The sequence below is a fragment of the Dipodomys merriami genome, unplaced genomic scaffold (assembly GCF_024711535.1).
Source record: "Dipodomys merriami isolate MVZ:Mamm:240054 unplaced genomic scaffold, mDipMer1.0.p SCAF_4, whole genome shotgun sequence".
NCBI classification, from domain to species: domain Eukaryota; kingdom Metazoa; phylum Chordata; class Mammalia; order Rodentia; family Heteromyidae; genus Dipodomys; species Dipodomys merriami.
This window is the reverse complement of record NW_027205603.1, coordinates 11,565,732-11,583,709: the sequence shown is the minus strand read 5'-3', so window position 1 is coordinate 11,583,709 and position 17,978 is coordinate 11,565,732. Positions and strand designations below refer to the sequence as shown.

At 40.7% G+C, this 17,978-nt stretch overlaps 1 long non-coding RNA gene across 2 annotated transcripts; it reads left to right on the top strand.

Annotated features, from left to right (window-relative positions):
• The first annotated feature begins 90 nt into the window (after positions 1-90).
• Positions 91-17,480, top strand: LOC138805639 (uncharacterized). Of its 2 annotated transcripts, none has more exons than XR_011365609.1 (5): positions 91-270; positions 9,761-9,864; positions 13,327-13,428; positions 15,033-15,114; positions 17,351-17,480. It is a non-coding gene; the product is annotated as an uncharacterized lncRNA (long non-coding RNA). The 2 variants fall into 2 exon arrangements; XR_011365608.1 differs by having other exon boundaries at positions 15,029-15,114.
• Positions 17,481-17,978: the final 498 nt, after the last annotated feature.

Here is a 17,978-nt window from a genome sequence, read left to right as displayed (position 1 = left end):
TTTGTTTGTTTTGTATGTTCTTCCTCCATGCTATAACCCCTGTTTTCACTGTATTTGATTCTGATGCCCTGCATCTTGTATATACATTTTTCTAATTTGGCGAGGGGAAGGGAAATAAAATGCTGAAATAAGGATATAGGATGAACCACTGTAACAATGAGACGTACAAGACACTAGGTTGAAAATGAACTTTACAGCTTGGGCTTAAATAGAGACTGAAGAAACATGTGGAACCTAAGAATTCAGAAAATGTCAAAATAATTCTAAGAGGTACGTGTTGAAGTAAAAGAGGCACACACTAAACCACACATTCCCATGTGCACCTTGGACAAGAGAAAGGGAGGTGTGTGTTTTCAACCCGACTCTAGAGTTTTGAGTGACAATGGTTGCTATTGGAAGTCAAGTTTAAATTCAGAAGCAAAAACTGGCTTTCCTGTTGGGGCATGAATAAGCTTTTCTACCGCCAATAATAAGGTCAATAACTCATGCACTGAGGTCAGAACTGAAAGGAGAATGCAAATTTTAGCCTCAGGAGAAAATGGTCATAGTGCATTTTGGGGGCATTTCATTACTTGAAATATTTATAGATACATTTAGTAGTGTTAAGCTACTTTGTGATCTCAGATAGGATAAGAGAAGTAAATTCATTTAAGAAAGAGATTCTGATGATAATGGACAAATGCCTTCAAAATGTATTATTTGGTCCCAAAGAGCAACCTGAGGATTCATTATTTATGTTATTTTTTTCATTTTTGGCTTTGCTCATATATTGTAAGTAGATCTAAGCTGACATTTTTCTCTTTGCTCTTCCTTTTTTTTTTGTTCCTGTCACTAGAGAGAGCAACAAAAAATAAACAGCTCTGAGTTTGGGATTTAGCCTCTCACTCACAGAGCAGATATTTCATCTCCAAAGGAAAAAAAATGCCAACACACATAAGGGTGTCCAATATACAACTAAAATGTACAGTGATATAGAAATACTGGCCATATTTAAACAATCATATCAATCACTTACAGTGATATGTTCACTCAACATCAACATGAAGAAAAGCAAAAGAACTAATTGTTTGGTGTGCCACATGATAACTTGATTGGACATACTGTTTGGAGAGCAAAGACAGTGGGATTAGATGTATGTCCATTTTTCCAGATAGACTGCAAATGTGGTGTATGTCTTCACGAATTCCTTGTCCCATAAATGTGTTTTTTAGTAAAGGAGCAAGACATGTGCACGTTACATTCTGGCAATTTCATTGGAATGACTGAGTAGATAAATCAAAGGTTTTGATGCTTATAAATGTCTAAAGGGAATGATGTATTTGACATTAATAGTCATCTTTTATGTAGCATTTATATTATAGTAGTTTGCATATATGATCTTCTTGAACCCTTAGAGCAATCCTAAAATATGAATGTTATTCCTATTTTATAGATGGAGGCTCAGAGAGAGTAACTTACCTAAAATCCACAAGGCAAGTGAGTGTGAATGCCAGGATTAGAACCTGGGTAAACTTTATTTAGAGCCTGGTCACCAGCTATAGAGGTTACAAACAAGGGTCATACTCCATGCGCAGACTTTGAAAAATAATGTCTGTGTTTTTTTCTATGATAAAAATTTACATCCACTCATTTACATACGAAGCTAGAAGTTAAATAAAAAAGGGAAAGAGGAAACGATGATAATTCCACAGTCCAAAAACAATTAAGTGTTTGGTGTATATTGGCATAACTTTGAGAATTGTTTTATAATATGATTTTTAATTTTTATGTCATTTTAATATGATTTTTAAATGGTACTGGTTGTCAATAAAGTAATTGATATTCATCATAGAAATTAAGAAAATTATATATACATCTATTAAAGTATATAAAACTTTAATCATTGACAATCTCAAAACATGAGGGTAGCTGTTGAGCCATTGATATTTTATCCTAATTATCACTGAAATTACATATCCTGAGTTTGAACCCAAGAGTATCTACATGATATGGTTTATAATTTATTCCACAGTGTCATTTAAAAATTATTTGTTTTTTTCTTGAGTTGTTGATGTTTTCTTGAAATTATGAATATGCTTTTTAGGCAGATGGTTAGAGCTTTCTAGTTGCTCTGAGTAGGACTAGCTAATTTCTACTTAAAAACAAAAAGAATCACTTTCACAGGGTCTGGCCTGGTGGTACAGGTCACATTTGAAGGCTGGCCTGGGCAAAAATATGAGATCTCTATAAAAAACAAATGAAAGCATAAACAAGGTTGAGTTATGACCCAAGTGGTAGAGCACTCACCTAAGCCTCTCAGCACAACCCTAGTATTAGGAGGAAAAAAAAGTCTCCTTTCTCCTGACACAAATACTTCAAAGAGTGAATTTCAGTGTAAAGCTGCTCATATGCCTACTTCCTCTCATGATGCCTTAAAGCTTTTCTTTGTATTTGACTTTTCTTAAGCACTTTCCACTTGTCTTAAGCACTTTCCAACTTTTTGTTTACTAATTGGAGTGTGAGCTTTAGAGGAAAAAGCCTTTGGTCTAGACTAAACCAGTCAATATTACTAGATAAATAAGTTTAAGTGCTACATGAATCAAATCTTAACCTCACTAAGAAAGTTTCTCTCCAAACAAGAAGCAAGAAGATTACTTCTTCTTCTTCCTCTTCCTCTTCCTCTTCTTCTTCTTCTTTTTTTTTTTTTTTTTTTGGTCAGTTGTGGGGCTTGAACTATGGGCCTGAGCACTGTCCCTCAGCTCTTCAGCTCAAGGCTAGCGTTCTACCACTTGAGCTACAGCACCACTTCCGGTTTTCTGGTGGTTTATTGGAGATAAGAGTTTCATGGACTTTCTTGCCCGAGCTGGCTCTGAACCGTGATCCTCAGATCTCAGCCTCCTGAGTAGCTAGTATTACAGGTGTGAGCCACCGGCGCCTGGCTAAGAAGATCACTTCTTGAGAGCCTTTATGCCACATGATATAACCTGCCAAGGGAAGTTCAAAAGTCTTAGAATCTTAAGGACTCAATAAACATTATGGACAACCAGGCCTTAGTGGCTCATGCCTGTAATTGTAACTGTAAGTTATTGTAAGTGTGTGTAGAGTGCCAGCCTTGAGCAAAAAGAGCATAAATTCAAAAAGAACCTTTCAATTCCCAATACCAGCACAAAAACCAATAACATAAAACCCAAGTAGATACACGCTAGGCTACCTTTCTGTGCAACAATGCTACTAAGCTTTCACTTTTTCCTAAGAATATGAAAAAAAAAAATTGAGCTAAAGAAACCAAATAACAAGTAACTGAATTTTTCTTTTAACAACAGGGCTTGATTTTATGGTCTTATACATTCTCTACAGAGTGCCAAAATACCAAAAGACATTCCAGAAAACTCATGGGCATGCATCTATCTCCCCAAACCTCTCATGTGCTTTCAATTTCTACAGAATCACAACTTCTCTATTCCTTGTAATTGCATTTGGGTAGAACTCAGATTTGTCCATGATTCTAAACTTAAATTATTCCATTTATTTCTTAGCTATGAAAGAACATTCCAAAAATTCCACACTGTACTTAGCAGCTCCCTGGATATAGTGGCTCCATTATATACATTATGGGGAGGTTGTGGAGAAAGTAGAATTCTCATGCAAAGTAGTCCAACTTCGCAAAATTGTTTCACAGTATCTGCTAACGCTGAACAAAGACATAACCAGTGACCCAGGAATGTCGTAGGCATGCACACAAAACACACAGCTGTGCACATATGCACTACATGCATAGATAACATGTTCACTGGTGTCCTGTTTAGAGTTCTCTACAGCTGGCAATAATCCAAGGGTAGAATGTGGTACTCCCATTAATTGAAACCATGCAGCATCATAGCAAAATCAAATCTTACAAATATAATCTTGAGTGCTAGAAGACAGGTCCAAATAAGTCCATACTGTATGATTTCACTTACAGAATGTTCAAACACGAGTTAGATTCATTCATGCTCAGAGACATAGTTACTACATTTTGGGAGATGAATGGTTGGGATGGGAAGGGGATCTAGGAAAGGTATTTATTATTAGAATATTTATGGTGTATCTTTTTACTTAGCCTGAGGGCATGATTTCATGGTGTGTCTACTTTGTGAACATGTCCATTGGTGATTTGTATGGTTTTCTGTATATGTCAAGTCAAATATAAAGGATTTGCCAATGGACTGTGATATTGTATTTATAAATCCTTTCTGTGTAGCCACAGTAGGGTTAGTTTCCCAGGTAATGAGGAGTTCATCAGAGTTCAGTGAGTGGAAACCAGGTGGCAAATATGTTCATTTTTCCTTCCCTGTGCTATCCACGATGTTAACACATGAAGCTTAATGACCTCAAAGAAGTCACTGGTGTTTTCTGAATCCATTTTTCCTATTTGCTAAGTGAAGGAGCAAAGAAAATGTCATCTCCAGTCCTTTCTGACCCTCACCGCTGCGGTGCTGGAGTTCCCTACATGCATCCACTTGTGTTCTCTCTCTCCTTCCTCCTCTCTCTCCTTCCCTTCTTTCCTTCTTTGGTCTAAGATTGTGCCTATCCTGTATTTCTTCTGATTTTCCATGGCAATGCCTTGTTAATAGCAAATAATAACCCAATGTTTTTATAGGGGCAATAGTTCAGTAAAGTTAAAATTCCACATTATAGTCAGTAAAATGCCTCAAAGATTGAAAACTGAGAATTTTCCCAATGTGGGCAAAAAGCAGCTCATGATATCTAGGTGGAATCCACTAATAAAACTGTGCAAGAAGGGTAGACGAATGAAGCAGTGATACTCCCTGGACACTGTTTTGAAAATAAACTAGACAACTTGTAGGTGGGGATAGGAGGGGGCAATAAAAACAGGGAGAGAGTGAGGGAAGGGGGTGACATTCTCCAAAAAGAAACGCACTCATTTGTATAACTGATTTCTATAACTGTAACCACTCTGAGCATCACCTTTATAGTAACAATAATTTTTTAAAAAATATGCAAGGAACAAATGAGATCACTGTATATTATTATTTGGAGGTAGCTGGTCTTTGAGAAGAAGTACGTAGTCATTACTACAAAGTAGGAACGAAGTAAAAAAAAAAGAGAGAGACAGGTTGGTTTAAGAAAATTGAATTTGAAGTCATTAAGGTTTCAGTGACGGAGTCCTGGGGACTGATAAAGACTACAAGAAGAATTGAAGGGCAATGATTTCACAGTGTGTGTTCACACTTATTCAGTTGTGCTTAATTATACTCCTATAGGGACGAAGCTGAAAATGTGGCTAACCTCAGAAGAACAAACCTCCATTTGCTCAGTATAAATATCCTTTGGAATGACTTCTTTTTTTTTTGCCATATTCTTCTTCATCACAGTTTCCTTGGTTCATTCGGACTTGGGTGGCGGGGTGCCAGGTCACTCTCCTGTATAGATTCACAACATCGTGCTGGTGATATGGACCGAACTGAAATGATAAAATTGCCAAATGCAGGCTCAGGTGCAGGAATGGAAGCAGCTTCCCAGGTGCCCTGAGAGCAGAGTAGGGGACAGTGTGCAACAGAGGGAGACCTATGAGGCCACACTGGAGTGGGTATCAGCTTCTGGCTGATTCCGTCACTTGGTTGCACCTTGGGTCTCTCCCCTGCCTCCACCTGTAAGTGTTGAGTGGCACACACTCTGTTACAATGGGGTAGCCATCAGGTTATAACAGAGTTCTGGAAGTTTCTATGGTGTTCCTGAGAAAGACAGAAACTCAGAGGGAATTTTCAGAGGGTGGGTTTTGGTTTTGTTTTCTGGTTGGCTATGGGGCTTGAACTCAGGGCCTGGATGCTATCCCTGAGCTCTTTTTGCTCAAGGTTAGCACTCTACCACTTTTAGCCATAGCTTCACTTCTAGTTTTCTGGTGGGTAATAGGAGATAAGGGTCTCAAGGACTTTCCTGCCCAGGCTGGCTTCAAACTGTGATCCTCAGATCTCAGCCTCCTGAGTAGCTAGGATTACAATCATGAGGCCACTGGCATCTGGCCAGATAGCACTTTTAGAAATGTGGAAGTAGCTGGGCCCTGGTGGCTTATAACTGTAATGTACTCAGGAAGCTGAGATCCAGAGGATCATGGTTCAAAGACAGACTGGTGGAAAAGTCCATTAGACTCCCTCTCCAAAATAACCAGTCCAAAACATGTCTAGAGATACAGCTTAGATGGTAGAACATCAGTTGTGAGAAGCAAACAGGAGGCACTGAGTTCAAACCAGCCCAAGTACTACAACCCCCGCTCCCCCAAACCCTGAAATACATTCAGCCCAGAAAAAATACTCTTACCTCCTTCATCACCTTCAACAGCCACACATGCTGGCAGTCAATATTTCTATGGATGAATACAGAGCCTTCTCACCCCTCCGACTCTGCTTGCCTACCTCACGGATGAGAATTAGTTCAAATAAAACAGGTGGACATTCCTAACCAAACAATCTTACTGTCCTCCTTTTTCTGAAACCACTGTAGAAAGAAGAGAGAGTGTGGTGTGGTGGAAAGAAAGTGGGCTTCTTGTCCAATGACCCCAAATCTGTGCTTGCTGTTATGTCTGGGCCTACTACTACTGGTGAGATATTTGGACTTGGGGAGTCACATCTCTTGGCCTCAGTTTCTTTAGCTGTAGAGAAGGCTACAGGGCAGAGAATGTCCATTTGCACTGTTAGGATCCAAAGGAATGTAAGTCTCATGGATATTTGCACTTGTTTCTCTGCTCTGCAAGAAGACATGAGCTTTGTATTCAGCTGAGATTGACTGCCTAAAAATAACACCTTCAGTTTACTAGAACTTCTTGCCACAGAAGCAGCAGAAAGTAAGATGTTTCCATTTCCAGTGACAGGCACCTTGTATTTCAATGTCTTCCATTTCATTCTTCAGTGTTTTCACTAAAACATATGTGGTTTTCAAACACAGGAAAGAAAACATGGTAACCTGTGGTTATAATTTCCACTAGAAAAGAGAACCAGCAGAACTCAGAAAGACACCTTGTGGGGAGTTCCTTTCTGCTTGAAACAGGAAAACCCATGTGAGAAAATTTTGCTCTTGAGATGATCACTATTAAAGACTGGCATTTTCAGATGGTGTTGAAGGAGGCCTTGTGGTGTCAGGTGTCAGGACTGAAAGAAAGTTGAACAACTAACTGTATGGAACACATGAAGTCTTTAGAGAGTTGTTTCTTCTTTTCTCCCCTTTAATGGAATCTGAGACATCAGACAGCATCTTCCTAGACATTTCCCAGCTAGCTCCAAGATGATCTTATGGGCGTCCATTGGAAGAAGATTGACCTGGAAAATATATCTTCTCTTGTGGTGCTGATGTAGATAGCTATTTCCCGCACCGGTTCCACCTTCCATGGGGCAGGACCAGTTGAGTTTGTTCTGTATTGAAATCAGTTCTTTAATAACTGTTTACAGATCACCAACGACATTTCCGATATGAATTGCAGAGTTAATCAGGAAAGCAAAACACAAATGAAAAGCCATTTTCTCAAATCTCACAATCAAATACTGAAGATATAAAGCAACTTTTATGTAAATGGACTTAAGATACTGTTATTTTAGCTTTTGGGGTAGTTGGGGTGCCAAACAGTAGAGTGAGAAACACTTTTATTGAATCCCAGACATTGGCTCAAGAAGCCATGTTCTCAACCTTCAGGAGAAGTCTGTGTCTGTGGAGTCATAAAATATAAGGAATTTTACTTTTCCTTCCAGTTGTCTTACTGGTTGTCATCAGATAAAAACATAGAATGTATAGATTGCAGGCCTGTAATCCTAGCTACTCAAAAGAGACCAAGATCTGAGCATTGCGGTTCAAAGCCAGCCAAGGGAGGAAAGTCTGTGAGACTCTTATCTCAATTAATTAGATATTTGGTAGTTAATCTACCAAAAAAAATACTGGAAATGGAGCTGTGGCTCAAGTGGTAAGCTAGCCTTGAGCAAATAAAGTTCAGGGACAGTACCCAGGCTCTGAGTTTGAGCACTAGGACCAGCACAAGTTTAATTAATTAATTATTAATTTAAAAAGAATACAGAGAGTCCATCTCTTTAGTGAATCCAGAGGGACAGAGGCCAATGTTTGTTGTTCACAGGTGTGTTGGGTTCAGAGGGCTTAACAGCAGCATGCATAGATCAAGAAAGCCAGTGGGGAGGGTTGTTCTGTACCTCAAGCTCTTATCTGCAGAGAGCATCATTTTATAGGTGGGTGTGTTTTCACACTGCACAGAGGAATATGGTAAAATATACACTTCTATCTGTTCAGGGTGGCACTGGGGAGCACTCCTGACTCTTGGTCCATGGCTGCTTTTTCTCAACATAGCAACCACAAAGATCTGGTTTATAGCACTTGGCAGGTGTGTGGCTCTTTCATGCAATTCTGTGGGGCTCCCTTCTTCCAATGCAATCTGCCTGAGCAAGTTTCTCACCCATGCTTTTTCCTCACTGAGCTCAAGCCCAGTGGTCTCCTCACTAGTCCTTTGCTGCCCCTCAGGCTACAGATTAGAGCATCTGCACAAGGCCTCCTTCTTGGATTTGTTTGAACATCCATTCCTCTGATGATTTTCCTGCTGACCTTGGACATAGCCAGGATCCAGTGCCTCATGCCTGTAATCCAAGGATTACAGGATGGTAAGACCTGGAAGGTTGCAGTTTGAAGCCAGACCATTTAGAAAGAGCACTTAAGATTTGGTCTGTAACCTCCCAAAGTGCTGGACTGGAGACCTGGTTTAAGCAGTAGAGTGCCAGCTATGAGCAAGTGAGTTGAGTGAGAGTTTGAGGCCCCAAAAGAAAGAAATATTGTGACAACATGGGTAATCCTGCATTTTACGAGGACAAGAACAAGCCAGATACAGAAGAGAGTTAAGTGCATAGACCCATTTATATGAAACACAAAGAAGAAAAATAATCTGTGTATAGTGGTAGATGGTCTGTTTATAGAAGAGAGGTGGGTCTGGAGATTACAGAGGAAATAGAAAATTTCTTATAAAATGAAAATATTTTATATCTTCTTTCCCCAAATATTACATACGTATTCATTTAGAATATGTTTAATATCTTTCAGTAGTTGGACAAAGGAGTTGCCATTCAATGAAGTAGTTTATGAATACAATGCATCTGGATCAATGTTACCACTTTCAACAATCTCACCCATTCTCCACCCACCACTTCCCTCATGTTTCTTAATTTTGTAGGCTATGCATTGAATTTTTGGCTGCATGCTCCCCACTTCTTCATTTATTTGTTTTAATTAGCAAATAAAAAGTATATGTATTTATGGTGTTTTGAAATGCTTTGAAATATGCATACGTTGTGGAATGGCTAAATAAGCTCCTTAACATATGCATTATCTCAGAGACCATTTGTTTGTGATGAGACCACTTGAAATGTGGCCGCAGCAATTTTTCAGTGTATAATGCCTTGTTAGGAGCAGATGGATAAATCAAATGATAGATCTCCAGAATTTACGTCTAAGGGAAGTTTTGGATCCTTTTGACAAACAGCTCCCCAGTGTCCCCCAACAAGATCTCACATGTTGATTGAGATGATGGTTACATGGATGACATTTGGCAGAGTTATTTATTTTCATCAATGGTTATTTTTTATCAGTTAAAGAATAATGTTACCTGCAATGAAATTCACACAACCTGAGTTTTTCAGCCTCAAGACTTCAAGGGATGGATTTGGAAAAAGAGGCAGAGGATATAATGTAGCCCATAAGAAAAGGTAAACAACTAGCTGTCTTCTATTTTGTACTTCAGGGAAGCAGAGTGGCTTCTAGGGACAGACGATGGCTAACAGGATCTTCAAGAACGAGTAGACTTTCTCCGAGGGGAGAAATAGGCACAAGACATCTCAAGAAGAGGTAACAGAGCACAGATAAGAAGCTGTGCAAATTCCTAATGCCTGTGGAAGGCATGGGGATATTATGTGCAGTTGGTGTAGCAAATGGGTGGCAGGAGAGCTGGATGGTGACAGGGGCAGGCGCACTAGCTGACAGCATGTCTGCAGAGAAGAAAACTGCAAGCTCGGTGGGAAAGCCTGGATAATGTGATTGCATCCATCCCCTAAAGCCCAGCCTCTGCAAAGGAGTTCTCTGCAGAGTCATTTACTTCACTTTTTTTTTTTGGTGGTTAAATTACCGCCTGTTCCTGTTGATGGGTTTGCAGAGAAATTCACAGATGTTGCTGATATTTTCAACCTAGCCATGTTGGTTCTGAACAATGACTGGTTTTGCCTTTTGTGAGTAAAAATACTTGCTTGTACAGCAGCCTTTGAAGGAGACATTGCAAGGTCAAAGCATTTTTGCTGGATGCCTTGAGCTACTGATTGAAATCACATTTCATGACATTCCTTTGCTCTCCTTTCTCACTGATGGAGATATCAATGGTGGGTGAAGATGGTAGATTTTCTCCCAGTTTCAAACAAAAGCAGCTCTTGAGACTAAGTCTGCTAAGCTTCTGATGAACAGTCTTTTGGTTTTATGTTTCTATAAGTAACAATGGCAGCTTGTACTATCACTCTTAGGTAACTTTTACAACTTGTGTGACTTTTTTTTCTTTTCTTTTTCCTTTTTCTTTTTGGTGTGTGCCAGTCTTGAACTCATGGCTTCTAGTTTTTCACTCAAGGCTGGAGTTCTACCACTTGAGCCACAGCACCACTTCCTACTTTTTGCTGGTTAATTGGAGATAAGAGTCTCTTGGATTTATCTGCCCAGGTAGACTTCAGACCTTGATTGTCAGATCTCAGCCTCTTCTAGAGTAGTGAAGATTACAGATGTGAGTCACTGGTACGTATCTTACAGCAGTCTCTCTAGGTAAAGAAAAAACATGGAGAAGGAGCAAATAGCTTTGGCTACATGTGTTGGGGGAGATATAACTACAGCTTGTGTACCTTGCTACTGCTATGATTGAATAGTAGCCTTTTTTCTGCTTTATTTTAGAATTCAAAGGCCTTTTAGTATAAGAAAACAGTACACGGCTTTAAAATGCTATGGGGCAGTAGGAGAAGGTATGGAGAAGACAGTGCAGACTTAGTCACTAGGGTAAGCAGGGCCAATGCCGAATGCTCCACGCCTTCCAGAGATCTCTGCATGTCCTAGCAATCAAAGGGCTCCACATGTTCAATTCATCAGTCAGATAACTGCCCTTCCCACGCTCATTCACATATGTGTATCCAGGTTTAGATGCCATATGATTTGGTTAAGTAGTAAATGATTATTTTTCAAGAATGCTCTTAGGGATTAATTGTACTGTCTTAGGAGTGAAAGGTAGACAGAAATGAAAGCCAAATCTCTTAATTTGCAAATGCTAATTAATTTTGCATAACTAAGCATCATCATGGGAAGATGGACGGGAAATTTCCTAAAGTAGACATCCTTCATGCAGCTGTGAGCAGTGAGTTTCCAGTAGCTGAGACAAACATCATTTGCATATGCAAATCCAGACAGCTTAAACAATGTATTAGTTGTTGTTATTTAAATGAGGAGTAAACAATTAGCATTCTTAGAGCAGGCCAGCTTTCACTTAGTTGACTGTGTGGATTCAAACTCCAAAATGTAAACAATGCCTAGATAGCTTCCACTGGCCAAATTAAACATAACCCCAGAATTCTTAAACTTAGAAAGAGTCCTCCTCTTGTAGGGAGCATTATTCTCTCATGCTATCAGTATGTATATATTCATTGTGAACACAGAGTGAAAATCTTTTTTCTCAATATTCTGAAACACAATTAGAGAATTAATAAAAATAGAATTAAATACAATCCCACAGACACAGCATGGAAAGAAGGGCACACAATTGCAAGTTCAATTTTGTTTGGACAGTACTGAGTATGAAATGGAGGGTTTTGCATATACTAATCACACATTCTACCACAAATCTACCTGTGTAGCCTTTCCATTTCTGTCCAAGCATGGTGTACTTTGAGGTTGAATTTCCTCTCTTATTTGCAAGGCAACCGGCCCTGAGTTGTCAGTGCTCTGGCTCATGTGCCAAGAAGATCTCTGGCATGTCCTGAGCTTACCATGCAGCTGTTTGGCTCTTATTACTTTTGCTGTGCAGCTTTCCAGCTGGTTCCTTGATGGTTCAGGAATCCTTCAGAGTTTTCTTCATGTGCTTTCTTAGGATAGAGGCTGGAATGCTGAAAACTGCATCTCCTAACCTTTTTTTATTTGTTTGTTTTTAATTAGAGATGATTTAGGTTGTGCTGAGCAGAATTTTTGCTTGGAATGAGAGTTGGATGTGGGATCTGGGTCTTTTGTAGAGTTTCTGGAGCCAGCAGGTCTAGAAGTGGATTTGTCCCTGAGATGGCAGCTTCCGGATGTCTGGTTGTGACAGAAGCTGTAGACTTCTTAGTGCCAGGCACCACAGTGTAAACTGAAAGTTGTTTTGTAGAAGGGCAGTCAGTTTGTTTCTGCAGCATCCCTAATGATTCTGGAAGAGGTCTAACAGCCCGTGATAAGAGGCAACACATCTGTTCTCAATCACTGAATTATTACCTTACAGTGATTGTTGTCATTCTCCTCAGGAAAATGAGGAGTTCAGAAATAAAATTATCTGATTGCAGTTGAAAGAAACAAGGATGCTCTACCTTCAGAATGTGAGTTGTTTTAAACTGTACCAAAAAGATTGAGAGAGAAGCCAGGTACTGGTGGCTCACACCTGTAATCCTACCTACTCAGGAGGTAGAGATCTGAGGAGCATGGCTTCTAGATAGCCCAGGTAGGAACGTTCATGAGACTATCTCCAATAAACTAATCAGACAAAGCTGGAAGTGGTGCTGTGGGTCGAGCACTAGCTTTGAGTACAAAGAGGCTCAGGGACAGCACCCAGACCCTGAGTTCAAGACCCAGGACTGCATAAAAAAATTGAGATTGAGAGAGGGGGACAGAGAGAGAGAGAGAGAGAGAGAGAGAGAGAGAGAGAGAGAGAGAGAGAGAGAGAGAGAGAGAGAGAGAGAGAGAGAGAGAGAGAGAGAGAGAATACTCATAGACACAGACATACACATACACACAGACATTAAAGGTTTAAATTTTCTTTTAAGAAACAGAGATCATAGTGACTTCTGTAAATGCCCTGAAAAATATTTCCATGTCCTGTGGTCACAGGGTTGATGCAACTGAACATCAGATGTGCTCTGCACTGTGTGTTGCACGCCTCCAGCTTCTCACCAGTTCTTGTGTATAGAGAAATAATTCTAGGCAGGAGAAGATGGGAAGGAGTGTGTTTGGGAAGATTCAAGACCAGGGAAGCTCCCTCACCAGCCCTGGTAGATGGTGTTCTCCAGTGACTGAGTGGAAAGCTCTTACCTTGGTGATCACCAACAGGGACCGCAGCTTTGCTCCGAGGACCATCTTCTGACCTGCTCCCTCCTGATTTCTCAATTCCTGACAACTCTGGAGGGAACTGTATCCCTGCAAGGTTCATAGGTAAGCACAAAGTCTTTCCTGGAGGAGGGAACCTCACAAGCTCAATGGATGGCAAGAATCTGCTCAAGACTACTTGTAACAGAGACCAGGCAGTATAACAGAGTGGATTTTACAGGCCAGGAAGGCAAGGATGTAATTTTAGGTCCAGGCTTGGGAACATGCCTATAATCCATCTACTTGAAAAAAAAAACAAAAACGATTTAGGGTGATCAAGGTCTGAGGCCAACATGGGAAAAGCACAAAACTCTATTCTGAAAAATAAAGCAAACATGGCCAAGAACATGGCTCAAGTAGTAGAGTACTTTCCTAACAAATGCCAGGCCCTGAGTTCAAACCCTAATATTGCCATAAAACAAAACTCCCATAATTTTATATTAACCTGGATGTATCAAATCAGAGCTCTTGCCAGAGGTTCTGGATTTAGTGTGCTCGCAGGAGTAACAGGGAATGGTTCTGAATGGTTGTTGAGAGAATCAGCTCGGATTCGACCCCTGAGAGGGCAGAAATGCCTTGGTAAGGTGAAGAATCAGAAGATAAGCCGATCAAAGTGCTGAAGGAAATTTGCTATATAGAGCTAGCTAGCTAGCTCACCCCTGGTATGAGTGTCCGGTTGTCTCTATAACAAGCAAACCACAAACTATAACAAATAACCACAAACTTAGTGTCTGAAAATAATGTTGGTTCTGGGGGCCAGAAGTCCAAGGCATTGAGGTATTGTCAGAATGCATCCCTCCTGGGTGCTGAGGGGGGAGAATGTGTCTCTGATCTTTTCTGGTGGCCATGTTCTTTCACTGTTGTCTCTTTTCTGTGTCTGAAGACAGACACCCCATGGGGAGAAGAACCGAGGTTTCTGCCTTTGAGCCCAGGGTTCTTTGCCAGTGTGCTGTCTGACGATAGAATCACTCAATAGGGGAACAAGACTCAGGAAGCGAGATCAGCCTGGCCTCTGTGTGATAACACAGAGCACCACAGAAGCCCCTACGTCACCTTCCTTTGCCCAAGATGAGAAGAAGCTCAGAGCTGAGAGTAGCGGCCTTCCTCTTCTCTTCCCACCAGCCTCACATAACACCCAGGACATGTCAATAGTCAGCCCGTCACATTTGCTACCCACTAGCCAGATTCACTACCCCTCCAACCCAGCTAAGCAGCATGGAGAACTACAGATCTCCATGAGGCTCAATTCCACAGCAGAATATTGAGAAGACACAGTTGGATGAGGATCGATGTGAATGCAGACAATAGGGCTCAAATGACATTTAAAATGGAAAATGACATAATATAGTTTTAGGAACATATGCATCTCGACAGTTTAAATGACTAGAAATGGATTGGATTTCTCCTGCATGGAAGCTGGGAGGTGGGTATGATAACAAACCAGAGGAATATGATAAGGCACCTTAAAATTTTGGCTGAAGATCTAATTAAGCATTTGGCTCTTTCTGGGAAGTTTTTATCTAATGCTAAAAGAGTCACTTTCAGTGTTGGGGCCAGAAATGGTGGACAGAAGAGTGGAAAACTTGGCTTGGAATCAGCTATGGCTAAGTAAGCTGGACATCTGCCCTGACAGTTTTGTTTTTTTTCTCTTCTTCTATTGTGCAAGGCAGGACCAAGTGATGTCATGGGAACCTGCAGATGGCTCTGTCCTCTTCTTTGGCTGGTGCTGAGAAAACTGATCTTTGCAATGAAGTGAGTTCTTCACCCAACCTCCCCCCTCCCCCCCACACCTCCCCTCCCCCGTGCCCAGATTCATCAGTCTGCCATTTGTAAACCTGTGGCCACCAGCCAGCTCGTGGGACCTCCAGAATTCCTTCTCTTTAGAGATACAATGTCCCACCACCTTCAGCTTCTAAAAGAAATGCTCGTTTATCTCTGGGATGTTAGGAAAGCTGGTTTGCATCTCAGCTGTGTTCACGGAGCACACAGAGAGGCAGAGTAATCAATTCCTTTCCTTTTTTCCCCCCTTGGCATTACTCAGGACCTTGAGCTTTGGAGGCTGGAGCAATATTGCTCAGTCATACTGCCAGTTCTGCTTTTCAACAATTCCTTTTAGAATAAAGTCTCATTTTCAGCCCAAGTGTGCAACAGAGCCACGATCCACCTACTTTGGGGCTTCCTGGCATTGCCGGGATCACAGGTACACATGATTGGGTCCAGCTCCCCTTCTGTGGAAGTCTCTTGACCTTTCTGCCTGGGTTAGCTTGGGACCCAGATCCCCCCAATCTCAGCAACCCATGTAACTTGGGGTGACAGGCACCCTCTGTGTTCTCAGATGTGGATTGAAAAGGGAGTCTCACTACCTTGGGTGGGCTCAAACTGCCATCTTCCTATTCACAGCTAGGATTACAGGCATGGACCACAGATACTGGGCTCCTATTTTTTCTTTTACTCTTTCTTTCTTTCTTTCTTTCTTTCTTTCTTTCTTTCTTTCTTTCTTTCTTTCTTTCTTTCTTTCTTTCTTTCTTTCTTTCTTTCTTTCTTTCTATTCCTTCCTTCCTTCCTTCCTTCCTTCCTTCCTTCCTTCCTTCCTTCCTTCCTTCCTTCCTTTTTTTGGTAGGTTGTGGGGCTTGAACTCAGGGCCTGGGCTCTGTCCCTGAGCTTTTTTGCTCAGGGCTAGTGCTCTACCACTTTGAGCCACAGCTCCATTTCCACCTGTTTTCTTTTATATATTTGTTCATTTAAGGAGACAACATTTATTGTCTACTCAGATGTTGCAGAAAGCAAAGAATGATGTCACCTAACTTGCCCTAAAGGTAAAAAAGCAAAGAAGTTGAAGTAGGCAACAAATAGCTACCTTACACTGTTGGGTAACCACAGCAATAACAGCATAGAGAAGATCATCTCACATAAAACAGGAGGACCCTTTGGTCATGGTTCAAAATGAAACCAACTTGTGAACTAGACCAGAGCCCAAATGTTGGTTGGGGTCAAAAACTCAGATTTGCCTGAGATGGCTTTCAGGATTTGTTATCATTTACTCAGCAGGGAAGAATGGAAAGGGAGATTAAAGAAACAAATTTACAATGAGGCAAGTGATAATCTCTCACTGGGTTTTTATTGCTTCTCTGAACAAATGACACAGGGTTTGGGCTTACCTAAGTTTTAGGATCCTTTAGCTTTCAGGCTGAGATCTGAGGATCATGGTTTGAAGGCAGCTTAGGTAGGAAAGTCCACGAGACTCTTATCTCCAATTAAGCACCAAAAAGCCTGAATGGAGCTGTGGCTCAAGTAGTACAGTGCTAGGCTTGAACAAAAAGGCTTAGAGATAGTACCTAAGCCCTGAGTTCAAGCCCCAGGATTGGCACATACGAAAAGTTACTTTCAGAAAAGTGGCTAAGTAGAACTTAGTAGCAGAATGTAATGCCTGAAGAAAAAAACAACCAGGGAAATTTATAGCTTCAGTGAAAACTTACTAGTCCCCAGCACATAAAATGAGACTGAGTTGCATGCTAGGATGCTTTTCAAGTGTATGAAGTTGAAAAGGCCTCAACTCACAAACAGTATGGCAAATTGACATACTGGTGACAGACTACTTGATGCTGAAAGATTCTATATAGTAAGTGTATAAAAACAACTTCCTGATCTGGGAAGGTGGCTCAGTAGTAGAGTGTTTGCCTTGCATGCATGAGGCCCTGGGTTCAATTCCCCAGCATCACATAAGAAAAAAAAGCCAGAAGTGGCGCTATGGCTCAAGTGGTAGAGAGCTAGCCTTGAGCCGAAGAGCTGAGGGACAGCACCCAGGCCCAGAGTTCAGGCCCCACAACTGACAAAACAACAACAACAACAACAACAAAAAAACCCAACTTCCTCATCTAGCTTTGTTATAAATTAAGTCATTTGTAGATAATGAGACCCAAGAGATAGGTTCAGTTACACTGCTCAAACAGGCAAGATATAGTTTATATATTTTGTCTTCATATCTTAGAACAAAGCACCCATTTTGGAGGAATTGTGCTGGCACCCGGACTGATGATACCTCATCCCTTGCTGGCTTCATACAAGGCCTCACTTCTTCTGCTGAATAGGAAAATCTGGACACTGTCACAACACACTGGTTTGTTCATAAAGAAATGCTGGGGTCAAATACTCTTGGAGAGGAAAGAATGCATTTTGGATGACGTTGTAAATATGGTTAACTTTATTGAAGAGAGATCAGCTCAGTGGAGAATGTTTTGAAAAATAATTGGGTCAAGACTCAACTAGAGGAGATAGAGTCTTCTCTACCAAATAGAAATGTCATGGTGTATTTGAAGGGTACTTTAGAAAATATAAAAGAGTAGAGTTTTTTCACAGTGCTTTGAAGATGAAGAATGGCAGAAGAACAGATGTTTCTCATGGCAGGTACCAGTTAAAAAACTCTCCAAAAGGCCCTGGAGAAAATGTTTTTACTCCAAATGTCAAGAGTTTCTGGATTTAAAAGTAGTTGAATATTTTTTTTTAAATCAAGTTACAAAAGTAAACCTTGAGATGTTTTCATTAAGGCTGAGGCTAGCAGTTATTCTTAATTTTTTATTGAGATGAATCTGTATGAATGGCAGAATAAAGTGGAACCA